Source organism: Hemitrygon akajei, chromosome 28 (genome assembly GCF_048418815.1).
Source record: "Hemitrygon akajei chromosome 28, sHemAka1.3, whole genome shotgun sequence".
NCBI lineage: Eukaryota > Metazoa > Chordata > Chondrichthyes > Myliobatiformes > Dasyatidae > Hemitrygon > Hemitrygon akajei.
In genome coordinates, this window is record NC_133151.1 from 25,955,778 (window position 1) to 25,974,180 (window position 18,403).

At 43.3% G+C, this 18,403-nt stretch overlaps 3 non-coding genes across 3 annotated transcripts; 1 reads left to right on the forward strand and 2 right to left on the reverse strand.

The window, feature by feature from the left end:
• Positions 1-14,190: 14,190 nt before the first annotated feature.
• Positions 14,191-14,262, forward strand: trnag-ccc (transfer RNA glycine (anticodon CCC)). Its single transcript has one exon. It is a non-coding gene; the product is annotated as a tRNA-Gly (tRNA).
• Positions 14,263-16,734: 2,472 nt separating this feature from the next.
• On the reverse strand, positions 16,735-16,808 carry trnan-guu (transfer RNA asparagine (anticodon GUU)). Its single transcript has one exon. It is a non-coding gene; the product is annotated as a tRNA-Asn (tRNA).
• A 118-nt stretch (positions 16,809-16,926) lies between these two features.
• trnam-cau (transfer RNA methionine (anticodon CAU)) lies at positions 16,927-16,998 on the reverse strand. The gene has a single exon. It is a non-coding gene; the product is annotated as a tRNA-Met (tRNA).
• Between the last annotated feature and the right edge of the window lie 1,405 nt (positions 16,999-18,403).

An 18,403-nucleotide genomic window follows, 5' to 3' on the forward strand; every position in this document is an offset into this window, starting at 1 on the left:
GTAAGGACAAGGGGAACTGTAAACCTGTTATGGCAGTGAGAAGTTAGGGCAAGGGCAAATGTCTGAGAAATAGTTTGGGGGGGTATATGAGGGTGAGGGCAGCAGCAATGAGAGAGGAAGGGAAACCCCGTTCCTGGAAGATGAAAAATATCGCTGATATTCTGGCAAGGAAAACCTCATCCTGGGAACAGACGTGACGGCGGCAGATAAAAGGGATGACATTTGTACAGTAGATAGGGTGGGAAGAGCGATAGTCAAGATAACCGTGAGAGTCAGTAGGTTTATAGAAGGATATCACCAGACAGTCAGTCGCCAGAGATGCTACATGAGCCAGTCTGTCTCCAGAGACCGACTGGTGCTGTCTCCTTTTATACATAACATCCTGACCTTCCCGAGAAACGCGCAGAGAGACAGAGGCAGGGAGGGAAGGAGACAGAGTCAGAGTGACGGACAGAGTCGAGACGTCCTCTCATTGTCCAGCTCCACATTCACTTTCCCACAACCACCAATTTCCAATGGTTTATCCGCAACAGAACAGAAACACAGCCCTCGGATAAACCTTCAGACGCACAGCGTCAGTATTGGCCAGTCTGTAAAGTTAACACCTAACACTCTGGAGACCTGACACTGAACTTCTTTAAATTTCTGTTGAAATCTCCTAAAACTTAACAATGATAATCTGGAACAATCAACGACTTCAAAGATGGGAATTCTGACATTCAAGTAAATGTCAGAAACAGAGACAGCTGGAAACTCACAGCAGGTCAGGCAGCGCCCGTGGACAGAGAAACAGATATAAAGTTTTAGGCTGAAGCCCCTTCATCAGATACATTCTGTTCACATTACGAATTACGTCTGGAGCTGCGAATGGACTTTTGTGAATGATGCACCAGGTCTCCCAGTTCCCTCTGCACCGCCAGACCCTGTTGCCTTTGAACAATTAGAGAATGCCCTGTATTAGTTAATTTTCCTGTCAACCTGTACAAGTTCACACCCTCCCTCCCCCACAGTATCCCAGCTGCCATACATGTGTCCAATCATGTCACCTTTTGTAGACGCCTCACCGCTCTTCACAACTCAGTTCCCATCTCTGTTTGTCATCAGCAAGTTTAACACAGTCTGCTCTCATTTTCCCCAACCCCCTCTGATGGTGTGACTTATCAAACGTGTCCTGGACATCACAGTTCAGTGCGTCCCTGGGTCCCTTTATCCACATTTGGTGGTATTGCTCCAACCACTCGATTGTACTTGTTAAACGTGCAATCACTTTCAACAAACCCTGTTGATTTTGCCTGATGGTTTGAAGTTTTGTACGTTTTTCAATAATTTCCTGCTTTGCTGCAGCTCCAAATGTTTTCCTGGTACAGGTGGTGATCTGACAGGTCTGGAGTTTCCTGTTTTCTGTTTTTACTTCAGACTACAGATCTGCAACTTTAATTGTAAATTTTATTTATTTTCTATTTGCTTATTTCTCTCCTATTCGGAATGAAGGAGTTACTCATTTTGGTCTCTCTATAGACACAGACTATTTTATTGGTCCTGACCATCCTCACCCAGGTCTGCCGTCACAGGCGAAATTTATTGATACGATTCTATGGTCCTCAGTCAGGCCATTTAGTAAATTGGATCCAGAATTGTCTGTGCAATCGGAGACAGAGTGATGGCAGAGAGCGGTTTTGTGATCAGATGCTGGTGACGTGCTGTTTCACCCGGATCTGTTCTGGGACCTTTGGTGTTTGTAATACGGCTGAGTGATTTGAGAGTGGATGTAGCGACCATGAGCAGTAATGTCACACTGAGTGTGAGATGGGTGGAGTTATTGCTGAATGGAGGGTGGTCTTAGGCTAAAGGGCGACATCGATGTGATGGTGAAATAGGCTCAGAGCAAAACAAGTAGGTCAGATTGTGTGAGAGCTGGGATTCCCCATTAAACAATCCTAAAGCCCCCACAGGGGGAAGTCAGGGGGATAATATGTGTCAACTCTACAACAGTGTAATGAGCAGGAAGTGACAGCCCTTTCATCTTGCGTCCTGTCAGTGGTCCTGTCTCAGCCCTTGCGTCGGTGTGGGCAGCGGAGTGCGCGGGATCAAGGAGTACTGGGCTTTGGCTCAGCGGGCTTCGGCGTAAGGGGACTTCGGTGAGAGGAAATCAGTGAAATACGTGCTTGCTGGGGTCAAAAAGGTAAGGTCAGTAGGTACTTTTTTCATTTATTCTGACTAATCTGGGATCAGGTAATGGGGAGACAGTTAGAGCAGAGGTGTGCTCCGTATGCTGTACGTGGAAGGTCAGAGTCAACACAGTTGTCCCTGATGACCAAACCTGCAACAGGTGCATCCAGCTGCAGCTCCTATCAGACCGAGTTAAAGAATTTGAGCAGGAGCTGGATGAACTACGGATCATTCGGGAGGCAGAAACAGAGATAGATAAGAGTTATGGCGAGGTAGTCACACCGAAAATACAGGAGGTAGGCAAATGGGTGACAGTCAAGAGAGGCAGGGGGAGCAGACAGAGAGAGCAGAGCACCTCTGTGGCCGTTCCCATCAACAATAAGTATACCGTTTTGGATACTGTTGGTGGGGATGACCTACCAGGAACAAGTTGCAGTGGTCCTGTCTCTGGCACTGAGGTTGGACCCTCGACTAGGAAAGGGAGGAGGGAAGAGAAGAGATCGGTAGTGATAGGGGATTCTATAGTCAGGGGGGTAGATCGGAGATTTTGTGGGAAAGTTCAGGAGTCTCGGATGGTATGTTGCCTCCCTGGTACCGGGGTCTGGGACATCTCAGATCGGGTGCAGGTTATTCTCGAGAGGGATGGCAAGAACCCAGATGTTGTGGTCCATGTAGGGACCAACGACGTGGGTAGGATGAGTGAGTGGGTCCTGCGTAGAGAGTTCAGGGAGTTAGGTGCGAAGCTGAAGGGCAGGACCTCCAGGGTAACAATCTCAGGATTGCTACCTCTGCCACGTGTGAGTGAGGAAAGGAACAGAAGGATTATACAGATTAATATGTAGCTGAGAGGATGGTGCAGGATGGAGGGCTTCAGGTTTTTAGATAATTGGGCTTTGTTCCAGGGAATGTGCGATCTGTTCCGACGGGACGCTTTACACCTGAACTGAAGCGGTACTAACATTCTTGCAGGAAAGTTTGCTAGTGCTTCTCGGGAGGGTTTAAACTAAATTTGCAAGGGGCAGGGATCCTGAATGCGAGGAAGGATAGTGAGATGAAGAGTAAAGGACAGGTGGGGACTACACTGTTCCGGAACAATAAGTGTGTAGTAGAGAAAGGTGAGGTGGAACAAGTGATAAGGAGGGCACATGTACAGAGGGATTGTATGACGGAACACGGAGTTAAATGTGCAGAAAAATAAGTAAATTTTGGAAGGAGAACAAAATTCAAGGGGCGTATAGCCCGATGGGTGTTCGGGGAGGTGAGTTACACACAATAGGCAGCGATTTAACCAGAGAGAGGAGAAATGGGCTAAAAATTCTATATCTGAATGCACGAAGTGTCAGAAATAAGGCGGATGAGCTTGCAGCTCAGGTGCAAATGAGTAACTATGATGTTGTTGGGATAACGGAGACATGGCTGCAGGGATATCAGACCTGGGAAATGAAAGTACAAGGGTATACGTGCTATCGTAGGGACAGAAATGTGGGCAGAGTCGGTGGGGTGGCCCTGTTGGTGAGGAATCAGATTCAGTCCTTTGCAAGTGGGGACATAGGGTCAGGAGAAGTAGAGTCTGTGTGGATAGAACTGAAGAACAGTAAGGGCAAAAAGACCCTAATGGGTGTTTCTACAGGTCACCAAACAGAAGCATGGGTATTGGGTGTAAGTTGAATAGGGAGTTAACACTGGCATGTGGCAAAGGTAATGTCGCAATAGTTATGGAGGATTTGAACATGCAGGTGAACTGGAAGAATCAGGTTCGTGCTGGACCCCAGGATAGGGAGTTTTTTAGAGTTCCTGCGGGATGCATTCTTGGAACAGCTTGTATGAGAGCCGACCAGGGACAAGGCTATTCTGGATTTAGTGTTGTGTAATGAACAGGATTTGATAAGCGATCTTGAAGTAAAGGAGGCATTAGGAGGTAGTTGATAATATGATAAGTTTTTATCTGCAATTTGAGAAGGATAAGGGCAGATCGGAGGTGTCAGTATTGCATTTGAACAGGGGAGACTATGGAGCCATGAGGGAGGAGCTGGCCAAAGTTAACTGGACGGATATCCTAGCAGAAAAGACAGTGGAACAGCAATGGCAGGTATTCTTGGGAATATTGCACAAGGTGCAAAATCAGTTCATCCCCCGGGGAAGGAAGGATTCAAAGGGGGGAAAGGGACCACAATAGTTGACAAAGGAAGTCAGAGATTGCATAGCATTAAAAAAAAAATGAAGTATGACAGAGCTAAGGTGAGAGGGAGGACAGATGATTGGGAATTTTTTAAGGAACAACAGAACTTAACTAAAAAGGCAACACGGGGAGAAAAAGTGAGGTTCGAACGCAAGATAGCCAGGAATATAAAGAAGGATAGCAAAAGTTTGCTTAGAGATGTTAAGAGAAAGAAGATAGTTAAGAAAAATGTTGGGCCCTTGAAGAATGAATTGGGTGAAATTGTTATGGGAAACGGAGAGATGGCAGAAGAATTGAATAAGTACTTTAGATCTGTCTTCACTAGGTGTTACGTACCCCGTAACTGGGTGTCTAAACAGCAGAGAAAGAAGAATCCGTTGGAGTCTGGTGGTACTATATTCAAAAGTGTTTATTAGCAAAATAAGCAAATCAATACCAATAATGCAATATATAAATAGCTCAGGTTAGCAATAATAAACCTAAAAGTGTAGGAATAATAGTAAGCAATAATAAACAAGCTCTATCGATGTCTCGGGGTAAAATAATAGTCACAGAAAAGTATAAAGTTCAGTTCAGTTCATGCGTGCTGAGGTGGATATTGGTTGTTGTATTCTAATCGTTGTAGAGAGAGAGAGAGAGAGAGCGAGAAGTAACAGCTACAGCAGTCAAACCTTCCTTTGCGTTCTTGATCCGTCGTGTCGTTGTGGTCATTCAGTTATTACCCCTCTGCCCTCCAGCTAGACCGTTCTTCTGTTGTGGACTCATCACTCTGGCATGAGTGGATACACACACAAGTCCCCAACGGCCCTTCTATAAATCTATGAGTTTTACTGAACGACTTCCTGGTTCAGTCTCCGAAGCACCACACCTTCCCCTGGGTTCCAACACTCAATCAGTGTTCACTAGTGTGTCTCCCGGTGTGTCTGAAGGGTGTCTCCCCAGACCTGTCTTTTATCCCTACTCACGGGGTCTCAATTATCAATCAATTTTGAATGACTGTGTCCATCAAACCAGCCCACTCCGGCTGTCCACTGAGGAATGTTAATGAACAAGATGGTATAAAACAAATAACCCTCGCAGAAGTCAAAATACGGTGAATCAACAACACTCTTACCCCTGTCTTATCTGTAGCAGATGTTCTTGCATGTTTTCTTTTTCCATCACTCGCTCTCATGAGCAGCACAGCAACAGTAATGGTTTGTGATTCTCCCGGGGTGGGGGGGGGATATGGGCAACTCTACACCCTTCTGCCTATCAGAACTGTTCATCATAACACTAGGAAAGACACAAGCAATCTCCCAGATGTATGGATGGACCAAGGACATAGGGTAGCAGAGGAAATGAAACAGATTGACATTAGGAAGGAAACGGTGATGAGTAGACTGATGGGACTGAACGCTGACAAATCCCCAGGTCCAGATGGTCTGCATCCTAGGGTACTAAAGGAGGTGGCTCTGTAAATTGCGGATGCATTGTAAATCATTTTCTTATGTTCCTGAAATTCTGGATCAGTTCCTGAGGATTGGATAATGGGTAATATTATCCCACTTTTTAAGAAAGGAGGGAGGGTGAAAACAGGAACTATCGTCCTGTCAGCCTAACATCAGTAGTGGGGAAGATGCTAGAGTCCAATATTAAAGATGAAATAGTGGCATATCTAGATAGCAGTGATAGGATTGGGCCGAGCCAGCATGGATTTACCAAGGGCAAATCATGCTTGACTAATCTATTGGAGTTTTTCGAGGATGTAACCAGGAAGTTAGACAAGGGAGATCCAGTGGATGTAGTGTACGACGATTTTCAGAAGGCATTTGATAAGGTCCCACATAGGAGATTGTTGGGTAAAATCAGAGCTCATGGCATTTGGGGGAAGATATTGACATGGATAGAAAACTGGTTTGCAGATAGAAAGCAAAGAGTAACGGTGAATGGGTGTTTCTTGGAATGGCAGGTGGAGTCTAATGGGGTGCAACAGGTCTCGGTATTGGGACCACAGCTGTTTACGATTTACACCAACGATTTAGATGAAGGCATTGAGAATAAAATCAGCAGGTTTACTGATGATACTAAGTTGTGTGGCGGAGTGACAAGTGATGAGGATGTTAGGAGAATTCAGGTTGACTTGGATAGGCTGAGTGATTGGGCAGATACTCGGCAGATGACGTTTAATGTGAATAAGTGTGAGGTTATCCACTTTGGGAGTAAGAACAGGAAGGCAGATTATTATCTGAACGGTGTAGAGTTAGGTAAGGGAGAAATACAAAGAGATCTAAGAGTCCTTGTGCACCAGTCACTGAAGGTGAATGAGCAAGTGCAGCAGGCAGTGAAGAAAGCTAATGGAATGTTGATCTTTATTAAAAAGGTAATTGAGTACAAGAGCAAAGAAATCGTTTTGCATTTGTATAGGGCCCTGGTGAGACCACACCTGGAGTATTTTGTACAGTTTGGTCTCCAGAGTTAAGGAAGGACATCCTGGCTGTAGAGGAAGTGCAGCATAGATTCACAAGTTTAATTCCTAGGATGTCCGGACTGTCTTACTCAGAGAGGTTAGAAAGACTAGGCTTGTACACGCTGGAATTAAGGAGATTTAGAGGGGATCTGATTGCAAGGGATTGGACAAGATAGAGGCAGGAAATATGTTCCAGATGCTGGGAGAGTGAAGTACCAGAGGACACGGTTTGAGAATAAGGGGTAGGTCCATTAGGACAGAGTTAAGGAAAAACTTCTTCTCCTAGAGAGTTGTGGGGGACTGGAATGCACTGCCTCGGATGGCAGTGGAGGCCAATTCTCTGGATGCTTTCAAGAAGGAGCTAGATATGTATCTTATGGATAGGGGAATTAAGAATTAAGGGATAAGGCAGGTACCGGGTATTGATAGTAGATGATCAGCCATGATCTCAGAATGGCGGTGCCGGCTCGAAGATCCGAATGGTCTACTTCTGCACTTATTGTCTATTGTCTATTGTCATCTGCCAAATTAGTGGCCCTTAAGAGAGCCTTTTGTCGTGTTTGGTGCCGAGGCCAGGCTTAGGCTCGCTTCCAGCAGATGCAGTGGGCCATCTGAAAGTCTTTGGGCACAGGGGTGACTCGCCTGGTGTGGATGGTGCAAAGAGCCTCACCAGGTAAGCCTCGCTGGCCTCCTGCAGGCCTCTGATGGCCGAGCTCTGGAAGCGTGGATCGGTTTTGAAGTCCTGCGTGATCTTCTGCACCAGATGCTGGAAGGGAAGTTTGCGGATGAGCAGCTCTGTAGATTTCTGTAGGATCGGTTCCCCCTCAGAGTCACGGTGATGTGCCCCAAGAATACAGACACAGACACCTAAGGATATGCAGTGCTCCTTTAAATTCAGCAATTATTTTACAGATATGGTGCTTCCATGTCGGCTCATTAACCAGCCACATGCCACGTACCACTGATACTTATTCAAGAGTTTGACTATAATATTTCAAATCAATTGATATTGAGGGTCCATAAAGAGGTCTATTTTATCCTCCTTGTAAAACACAATGTATTTTAGCTACTGGAAGCTTAAAACCACATCTATTCGCCCACTGTTCAACATTATTAATCACGAATCACATTCCGTATACAGTTAAACTGAATTTTCCACCTCTAATCCATTAAGATCCATTCATCTGCAAAAAGTGATTTCCCCACCCCAGTACCTATCTCAGAGAAAATACCAGTAGTCATAATGTTAAACAATTAGGGCTACAATGTGGGGTCTCATTCTCCAGTGCATAGAAGCCCAGATATATCTTAACCATCCTTAGCGGCCTGGAATATGCATTAAAAAAAAACTTTGAAAAAAATATATCCTTCCTCTCACTCCAAATTTCCATAATTTAATCCTCTCATAACATATCATATGATTTTTCAATACCAAAATACTGCATTTTGCAACTTCCTTATTTACCTGTGATTTCCTCATATTATCTTCCGAACATAATGTCATTCAGCCCGTCTGAAATCTGCACTGATAAAATGCTATATCACCTCTCTCTCCCAAATTAAAATTCAATAGTTCTACTAGCATACGTTCCATAAGTTTACCCAGATGGCGTTGGTCTATAACTAGAAGGATCCTATGGGCCTTTGCAGGTTTTTGACCATTTTCTATGAGGATCCAAGATGGCCTAAGCTCCAATTATGATCCAAAAATAGTAATATTATCTCAAGAGTTGTAAGCCATATGCTGAAACATAGAATAACATATATCACCCCTTCCTAGAGCCGTCTGACCTGTACTATTAAAAAAAAACTTTCTTAAATTCGCACAAAGCAAACTTTACATCACTATCATTGCTACAGATGGCTTCCAACACATCAGCGTATTCACTTAAAATCTCATCCCTACATTATTTAGGCTTTAAATTAAATTATATTGATTATGAATTGCAGATCACTAAAAAGCCAGTGACTCAACCTTCTTTATTTCAGTAACAATCACCTTCCTTAATCAATACTGGAATGTTATAAACTCTATGCCATGCCACCTGTTTGTAGTCGGCTCTATCCCCTAGGGATGCTACCGTGACCTCGCCCCCAATTTTCTTAATCATCCCCCAACATCTCCAAGTTTAATATCGTGTCAAAACTATCACAAGATGACCTCCAGTTAACCTCTTTCTGAACCTTCAACAATTTCCTCACCACAGCCTGTGGCTTTTCATAGTTAATAAGATCACTCGGAGAGTGATCATTCTCAAATTTCCCAATCACATTATTTCTCTCCCTCATTGCCTCTGCACACTCCTCCGTCCACCATGGTACTGTCTTCCTCCTATTAATGCCATTTTTAACAGGAGACACTCAGCAATATGATGAATAATATGACATAACCATTCATTGTAGAAATCCATATAATCTTCAATGTTCAGCCCTGACAGACATTCATCATGTAAAAACTCTCCCAGTTTGCTTTACCAAAATTCCAACTCCCACAAGCAGACCCCTGACCCCTGTATAACCCCAAACACAAGATTATAAATATAGGATAATGATCACTCCCCAATGTTTCATCACCCATGACATCACTCACTCCAGCCAGAAGGCTTGAAACTGGAGTAAAATCTACAGCAGTTTTCAGACTATTATAAACATTAAATCTCATAGCCCTCCCATCATTATGGCACAATGATTAGAAATAACTAAAAATTCTTCTACCAACAAACCATTCCATGAATGGTCCCACAGTGGACTAAGTGCACAAAAATCCCCACACCATACAAGCCTTAGTGAGCTGGAGTAGGAATTGAATTGAAAATAAACGTGGACTAAGCTGTTAACGGACTTGTGCTATCACCAGTGGAATCATCAGTTGATCTTCCACTGGTCCTCAGGAGTTCCGGCCCGCTTATGATCAAGACTCCCCCGAGGTGGTGGGCCAGCAGTGCTAAAGCATCACCTCCCACTGGTGAGCTTAAAAACTTGGCAGCTGCCTCTATCAGAGTTGTTGGTCACTTGCATCCAGCAGATAGTCTACTCTTCAGATGTCTATGCAACTACTGAAGGGTTAGCAAAAGATGGATACACTGCCTGACTATCTGCACCTCTGGACGTACTTGGCCCACACCCATGATGATCCTGTCTCTGCTGCTTCAGCGACAGCTCAGCTGGTTGACTTGATCTCTATTCTAGTGAAGCCGCGTTCACGCAGCCACTTCTGGAAAGTGAACACAATAAAGCCACGTCCACCTACTTGGAATGGATAGCTTGAGACCTTCCACCCTCTGGCTCTACATATACCTTCCAACAAATCAATCAAAAGCTTTCCACAAGAGATTTACCACTTTGAAACCCCTACCTGTGTAATCAAATACATCTACTACAAGTGCCTCACACTTTATTTACTTCCACAATTCCCTTTCCTTATTAAACTTGCATCACCACCTAACACTTCTAATTACAATATAAACTTGCAAAAGAAAAAAATAAACGAGGTAACAGCCAGGTTTCCTGAATAGATATGATATTCGGTGCAGTTGATCAATCCGAAATAATTGTCTTAATGTCTTGACAATCATACTTCTCGCATTCCACTGCAATATTCTTAATCCCATTATGTATCCAAGGAAGGAGACTGAAATAGAGATACCCCACCTACTAAAGCATCATTTACAGTTTCCCACATAACACCAGTATGAATAGATACTTTTCAGCAGCTTTCACAATAATTTTAATTTTCTCAGTACGATAACTGGGCGGTACAATTCACCACATCCATAATAAACATCAAAAAACTTCATTTTTATCAACTAGTAAGGTATGTTTAGTAATGGAACTTTAGTACTGAGGCATATAGCCACTGAATTCACATTCTGTTTTCCTACTGATAATCCTTGGTCAACATTTGGTTAACTTTTTGCAAGGCCTCTGCATAAGACACACCTAACTGTACTTTAACCTGATCAACCAGCTGCCTTCTTAAGCACCTCACATCCTTATAAACTGCAAAAAATGTTCTCCGCACAATTACAATAATTAAACTTTACAGCTTCACAACCTCCATACTTATGTTCCCAACACACTCCCTGCACCTTAGTTTCTCATTATATACTGCCACAACATGCCCAAATCTTTGACATTGTTAACATTGAAGCAGAGGTGGAATATAAGCTTGTACATTATAACTAACATATCAATACAGTTAAAATCTCCATTTCTGACAACGTAATCTTTTTACCTAACCTACCTTGCCTTCCTGTAAATGGGTTTTAATGATGTAATCTCCTCTACCGAAATCACCACCGGAACACCGGTCTTAACACCCCTGATACCTCTATTTTCATTAAGCAACATAGATTCTATCTTACTTTTATTCAAATAAAGCATTCAAATGTAATGCCTTCTTACACTTTCTTACCCTGACTCATGATTAGCTGATCACCTCTTCTTTCTTTCTTTTTCAATCTTTTATTAAATTTCAAATTAATAAGCATATCAATATTGGTAATGGTACATAGAGATCAGGATTGCATTAATGACTGGGTGACATGTAAAAACACATATTTAGAACAGCAAATAGAGCTTTGCCTCCCAATCTCTTAGTAATTAACCATGAAAAAATATATTTATAAAAAGAGAAAAAAATCCCGAGACTAAAAAAAACTAAACTAAAAAAAGCAAACAAAGAATGGGCTGCCATGCTCCATCGGGTAAAATTATAATTTGTTGTTAACTCTGCTCCTATATGCATGAACAAAATAAAAACTAAAAAAAGGATTCAGAAAGTGTCGACTTACATCATATGAAAATATTCAATAAATAGCCTCCAAGTTTCTACAAGTTCAACCGAAGGGTCCATAGTACCACTGCTAATTTTCCCAAATTTAGACATCTTATCGTTTGGGAAAACCATTGAGGTGTGGTAGGGGCTGATTGGAAGCTTTCCATTTAAGTACAATGGATGTTCTGGCTATTAATGTCACAAATGCAATTACTCGACAAGCTGATGGGGATAGATGACTGGAGTCTATCATGGTAGTCCAAAAATTGCCGTGGTAGGATGAGGTTGTAAATCAACGCGCAGAACAACTGAAATATTATCAAAATATCTTTCTAATATTTTCCGAGAAAAGGACAAGATCAGAGCATGTGTGTCAAGGAAGTTACTTCAGATTTACATGTATCACAAACAGGATTTTTATGAGGGTAAAAACGAACTAACTTATCCTTGGACATATGAGCTCCTTGACCTACCTTAAATTGTATCAAAGCGTGTCTGGCACACATTGAAAAAGCATTAACTAGTTCAAGAGTTTTCTTGCATTTCTCTGTACCTAAAGATATTTGAAGTTCTCTTTCCCACTCATTCTTAATTTTATCAGATGTACCTAGACGTATTTTCGTAATCAGATAATCGTACTTGCTATTAAATTATTCTTAAGGGTTGAGCACAATCTATATTCCCTGAAGCAGATTTCAACTCTGTGGTTAATTTCAAACGCGAAAACGTACAAATGCTGGAAATCCGAACAACACACAAATTGCTGGAGGAAATCATGGCTGATGAATGGTCTCGGCTCGAAATGTCGACTGAACTCCATAGATGCTGCCTGGCCTGCTGAGTGGCTCCTGCATTTTGTGTGTTGCTGCAGTTAATTAAATGGGATTGATAAAAGAAGGTTGTTCCGGGTCAAATTTAAACAATTCTTACGTCGAAGGAGTATTTTTTTCAAAATATCCAGCCCTTCCTCTCGATCTGTTGGAATCATTCCGATATTGTATTACTTCCTTTCGTTTTCCAGATCTAGTTTCAACTTCGTTCCAGCCTCCACCCTCACTCACATTATTTCCCAACATTCTCACACGTTCACAGCAGGGTCATCAACCGCCACTGTCAGCAACTCGAAACCTCTTCATGCGTTCTGCTATGAATCAAGTCTAGGGGCGGAGCCACGCAACCTGTGTTGTATTATCGTCAAAAAATTTAAGCGTACATTCCTCCAGTGCACTTCCTGAGTGTCTGTTCGGAGGATGCTACTTTGCAGGAGGGGCAAGGTGGCTTTAAACCCGGCGGTAAACGCGTCCGCATGGTATCGTTCTCTCTAAATTGTTTCAGGTGTTCCTTTGCTTATCCTCTCCACACAGTCACCCAGACAAACTGAGAGAGTCGGCAGGAGTGCTGGGAAAGTGCGGGAGCTCATATCTCACAGCAACAGCCCATGTTTAATGTTTCGGAGAGAAGGATTCGGTCACCGAGTGTAACGGCGAACGGCGTGGAGATACAGTCACGATGAGGGAAAATTGATAAATATAAAACGCTGAACAGGACGCCCCTTGTTCTCGGGAAACTCTCCAGTTCCGGGCGATTTGCACACTAGATTGTCCCATCTTCTTTTCTTTCTTTTTCTTTTTACAGTATTTTTATTCAGAAGAAAAAACAAGATTTACGGAGTGCTACACATATATACATCTCAACTTAAATTGTGTGCATTCATATATTGTAATAAAATTGATCAAAATATTATAGCTTATCACATGAAGGTACACCACACTGTAATCAAAAATTTAAAGATAGGTCATACATCATAAAATAACTTTTTTACATAAAATGGTCAACACCCTAGCAACTACCAAAGAATAAAGATGATGGATGATAATGGATAATTAGAAAAAAAACATATTCTCTTTAGAAGAGAAGATAGAAATATACATAAAGGTCTGTGCACTGTTAAACTTTATACGTTGGAAAAGTAATTTAGGAAATGTCCCCAGATAAAAAGATTGTTTCTAATACCGGTTTCATTTGAAGCAGGAAAATGGTCTCCCCATCGATGAATTAAACCCCCGTCTCCTGCGTGGCAGGCGGGGATTGAACTAACGAGGAATCAACAAGAGTGTGGAATCTGTCATACGGATGTCAGGGTTTAGGAGAGCTCATATAGTCACTCTGATATTTGTTCGTCGAGTGTAGAGCTGACGATTTTTACTCATCCCCTCCTCATTGTGTGACTGGAAGGGTCTCGGCATTCTTTTGTGATTCAGTCATTTAATGAGTTCAAGTACTGGCCAAAGGAAGGGTTCCCATTAGCGTCCAACAGCGTGTTGTTTGAACAGATATTTATAATCAGCAGTTGTTTCCCACTTTCTAATACGTGAACCAAAAAAAAAAAACATTTGCAGACCTTCGAATCTCTCGGGTCGATTCTCCCTTTACTCGGATCCCAGGTGCTGTGTTTCTCCGGTCTGTCGGAACGTCGCGCCATCCATTGGTCAGAATAGGAACTGCAACCGAGTGAGGAATGATCCTTTAGAAAACAGCTCAGAAACTGATAATCTAGTGAAAGAATCTTATAGCACAAGAGAACATTCAGCAACAGAATCTAGTTTGTATCAGGGTGCGATGGTGGTATAGTGGTGAGCAGAGCTGCTTCCCAAGCAGTTGACCCGGGTTCGATTCCCAGCCATCGCAGGTTGTACACTTTTAGCAGAATGAACGCAGAATTCACGGGCAATTTGCTGTGAATGAAATTCACTCCAATGGATCAGATGGATCCCTCATGTACGATGGTGGTGATCCCTCATATTGGATGATCCAGGACCCCAAACTGAATGAAAAACACAACATTACACCCGGTAAGTCCATTAGTTCCAAGGACTCGGCTCGAGGAAACGCACACTGTCTGGTCAAATCGAAAATGCAGAATCCTGATCAAAGACACAACGCGCCCCGGATATTCTCTCGTTCCCCTCGTTCATCTGGCAGAAGGTACAAAAGCCTGAAAGCACAATTCACAGTCTCAGGGACAGTTTCAGTCCCACTGCTGTGTCTATTGAATGGTTTCCCGTAAGATAGGACGGACTTTGACCTCACAATCCACCTCGGTATGAAGCTGCTCCTTATTATTTACCTGCGCCGTGTTTTCCCTGTCGCTGTTACACCTTATTCTGCATTTTGTTATTGCTTTACCTTGTTCTCTCCCAATACACTGTGTAATGATTTGATCTCTATGAACAGTGAGGATGAGAAGCGTTTCACTGTATTTCGGTACATGTGACTGAAACAGGTAGAACAGATTCAATTCCCACTGAGCCCGTTGATGCAGCAGTAGGGAGCGCCGGCCTCCGGACAGCGCAGAGTTTCCCAGCTGGTAATGAAACGCAGCAGAAAAAAAGAGCTGAGATCAAAGAGGGGGAGCAGTGAGAGAGAGTTTCACTGAACTCTCATCGATGGGAAGATTCAAACTTCTTCAGAGTAGGCACCCCTATTGACATCAATGGATCTGTGTTGAGAGGGTGAACGGCTTTCAGTTCCTCGGCATAAACATCAGCGAGGATCTCACGAGGTCTGTACATACCGGCTGCGTGGTGAAAAGGGCACAACAGCGTCTCTTTCACCACAGACGGTTGAAGAAATTTAATATGGATCCCCAAATCCTAAAGACTTTCTACAGGGGACCATCCTGACTGAATGCATCACTGCCTGGGATGGGAACTGTAATTCCCTCAATCGTAGAAATCTGCAAGGCACCCTAGCGTGTCTGTTAATGTGACCTTCCCAGTATTCAGGACATTTACAGTGTTACGGATTCAAGCAACAATAAATATACGAGTTAGGCAGGGGATTTTATAACAAATAACACGTTTATTAAACACTGAAAACAAACCCCCCCAAAAGTAAACAAACCAATCACGTAACCGGAAATCAGCTGCTGTGCGGCAGCTAAAACAGTTCTTAAAGCAATGAAGCTTAAACAGTTGTTCAAGCAATGTTGCAGAAAACAGTTCTTCAAAGTAGTATTGCAAAAGTTCAAAATGCTCACAGTCCATTTAAGGGAGAGACTTTTTAAGACGATTTAAGTTCTCTTTCACGTTGTGATGTTGCAATTCCAAGGCGAACTACTTTTCCCACGAAGATGGAAATGGAACGGTTTAAAGGCACTAACCTTTCCTTTACAAAACTGTTCCCAATCCTTTCTGCTATTATTCACAGGGATTAACACAAGCATAGTAAACGAATTCCTTCCGAATAAGGATCAAACAAGGTCGAACCTGTTTCACCGTCGAAATCGATTCTCCTCGATCTTTTAAGTCCCGAACTCCGATCTTCACTCTCCACTGATTCTCAACTAGCAGTGTTATAAAGAAACTGCTGGCAATGACCTTTTAAACTTTAGGCATTAGATAAAACTTCATCCTTCAACTAAACTGCGTCATAACATTAAATCACGCATTGGCATGAAGTCAACATGGAAAATCCAGCCACGGACTGCCCCTCCTCACAGGGAGGGGACCTCCTTTTATACCCTGTAAAAAAAAACTGTCACATGACCTCTACTGGCGGGAAAATGACGTCACTCCACCATCACAAGACCATTACCTCAAGTCCAGTATAGCTTCAACCCCAGTCACGTGACAAGGGTAACACCGTCACGTGTCACGGGTACGTAACAATAGAGACAGGTGTGTAAAAAGGACCTAAAGTATCGTTGGCGACCCGAGTCACACCGATCTCAAACTGTTCCTGCTGCTACCATCCGGTAAAGAGTACGGCAGCGTAAAAGCCAGGACCAACAGGCTCCCAGACAGCTTCTTCCACCAGGCCATCAGACCTATTAATTCACGCTGATACAATCGTGTTTCTATGTTATATTGACTTTCCTGTTGTACATACTATTTATTACATATTGCTATAAGTTGTACATTAGACATATTTAGACATATTTCGACGGAAGAGACTTCGCAGCGTAGCAGTCGAATCACAGACGGGAATATGTGCAGATGCTGTAAATCCAAGTAACATACACAAGATGCTGGAGGAACTCAGCAGGCCAGGCTGCTTCGTGATCCTGAAGAAGGGTTTCGGCCTGAAAAATCGACTTTGGAATAGATGCTGCTGCACATTTTCTCTTGTACGAAAGAAAATAAACTACTAGATCAGTAGCGTCCCTGGGTGGGCTCGAACCACCAACCTTTCGGTTAACAGCCGAACGCGCTCACCGATTGCGCCACAGAGACAAGTATTTAAAAGAGTACGAATAAATGGCAAACTTCAATCCAAATGTGATTTTGTTGTTACAGCTGCGTAGTGTTTTAAAACACAAGGTTGAATACTTGCTGCCGACAACAGAGAATATAGCAGAGGATGGTTTCGATCCATCGACCTCTGGGTTATGGGCCCAGCACGCTTCCGCTGCGCCACTCTGCTACAGGAAGTATAATGAATTGTTGAGATGTGAATGCTGCGCTTTTTTGTGTGTATGCATGCGTTTATGTCTGTATCTGTATCTGTATATGTCAAAGTCTGGGTATGTACCTCTGTCTGTACATGTCTGGGTCTGCTTCTGTGTCCGTATATGTCTGGGTCCATTCCATCTTTTTCCCGTTTCATATCCACGTACAACTGTTTCTCCTCTTTCTTGTTTTCTCCACCTTCCCTACTCTCTGACCCACCCAGTTATTAACTCTGTGCCGTTTATGCTCTATCCGTCTTGCACTTCGTTCCCGATATTTCGCCACTGAAATGCGTTTTGCATTATTTAAAAGTCCAGACGGACAATTCATCCCACTGGTAGGCGTTTTTTTATTAAATAACGACGTTTTAACCCGAGGTGTCATTATCTTCCTTATACAGTCCTGATGATTGAATGACTGTCGGAGTTCCTTCAGTGTTGAACCAGCAGATCAACTAGTGAAGCGGAACTCGCGACATTAATGTACTGCAAACGCTGACATCAAATGCAACGATTCCTCCATCGGGATTAACTGTTGGTGTCACGTTCAGACCATCACAGCCGGACCAGTTAGTGACAGATGGGGAGATGTGGAGTATCGCTGATGCTCCGCCCCTCCCTGCCACACGGGGCGGTTTTTCCATTCCTCCACCAAAGCTGTGTGACTGATGCAGTAAAGGTCGGGTTTTAACTCTCCCACGTAGGACGGTGTAAAGACAGACTAGCAGTTGCTTATCCCGTGGCCAGCAGAGTTACTCCAGCATTTTGTGTGTGTTGCTCGGAATTCCAACATCTGGGATTTCCCGCCGATTTATCAATTCACAGTCACCAACCTGGAGATGCCGGGGGTTAAATCCCGGATTTCATACATGAAATCCCACGATCTCTAACTGAAATATATCTTGGTTGTCAAACGTACTGGAAATCCTCTTTCTGAGTCACCAATCACAAAGCGTGAAAATTGAAAGGTAGAAAACAGAAGTCGGAGGGGACTATACAGCTTTTCCAGCTCCCTCCGCCAGTCACTCCGAACCTGCCTCGATTTCTCGAAATTTCAGTAATGCTCCCCTCCCCCTTCACCATCTTTCATCTCCTGTTCCCTCTCTCACCTTACCTCCTTGCCTGTCTATCGCCTCCCTCTGGTGCTCCTCCTACCTTTGCTTTCTTCCATGGCTTTCTGTCCTCTCCTGTCGGAATCCCTCTTTTCCAGTCCTGTATTTCTTTCGCCAAACAATTTACCAGCTGTCTGTTTCACCCCAGCCACTCTCGGTTTCACCTAGCACCTTGCTTCTCCTTTTCCTCTGTCCCCCTTTTAATTCTACCACTCATCTTTTTTTTTTCTCCTCCACTCCTGCTGAATCGTCTCGGCCCGAATCCTCG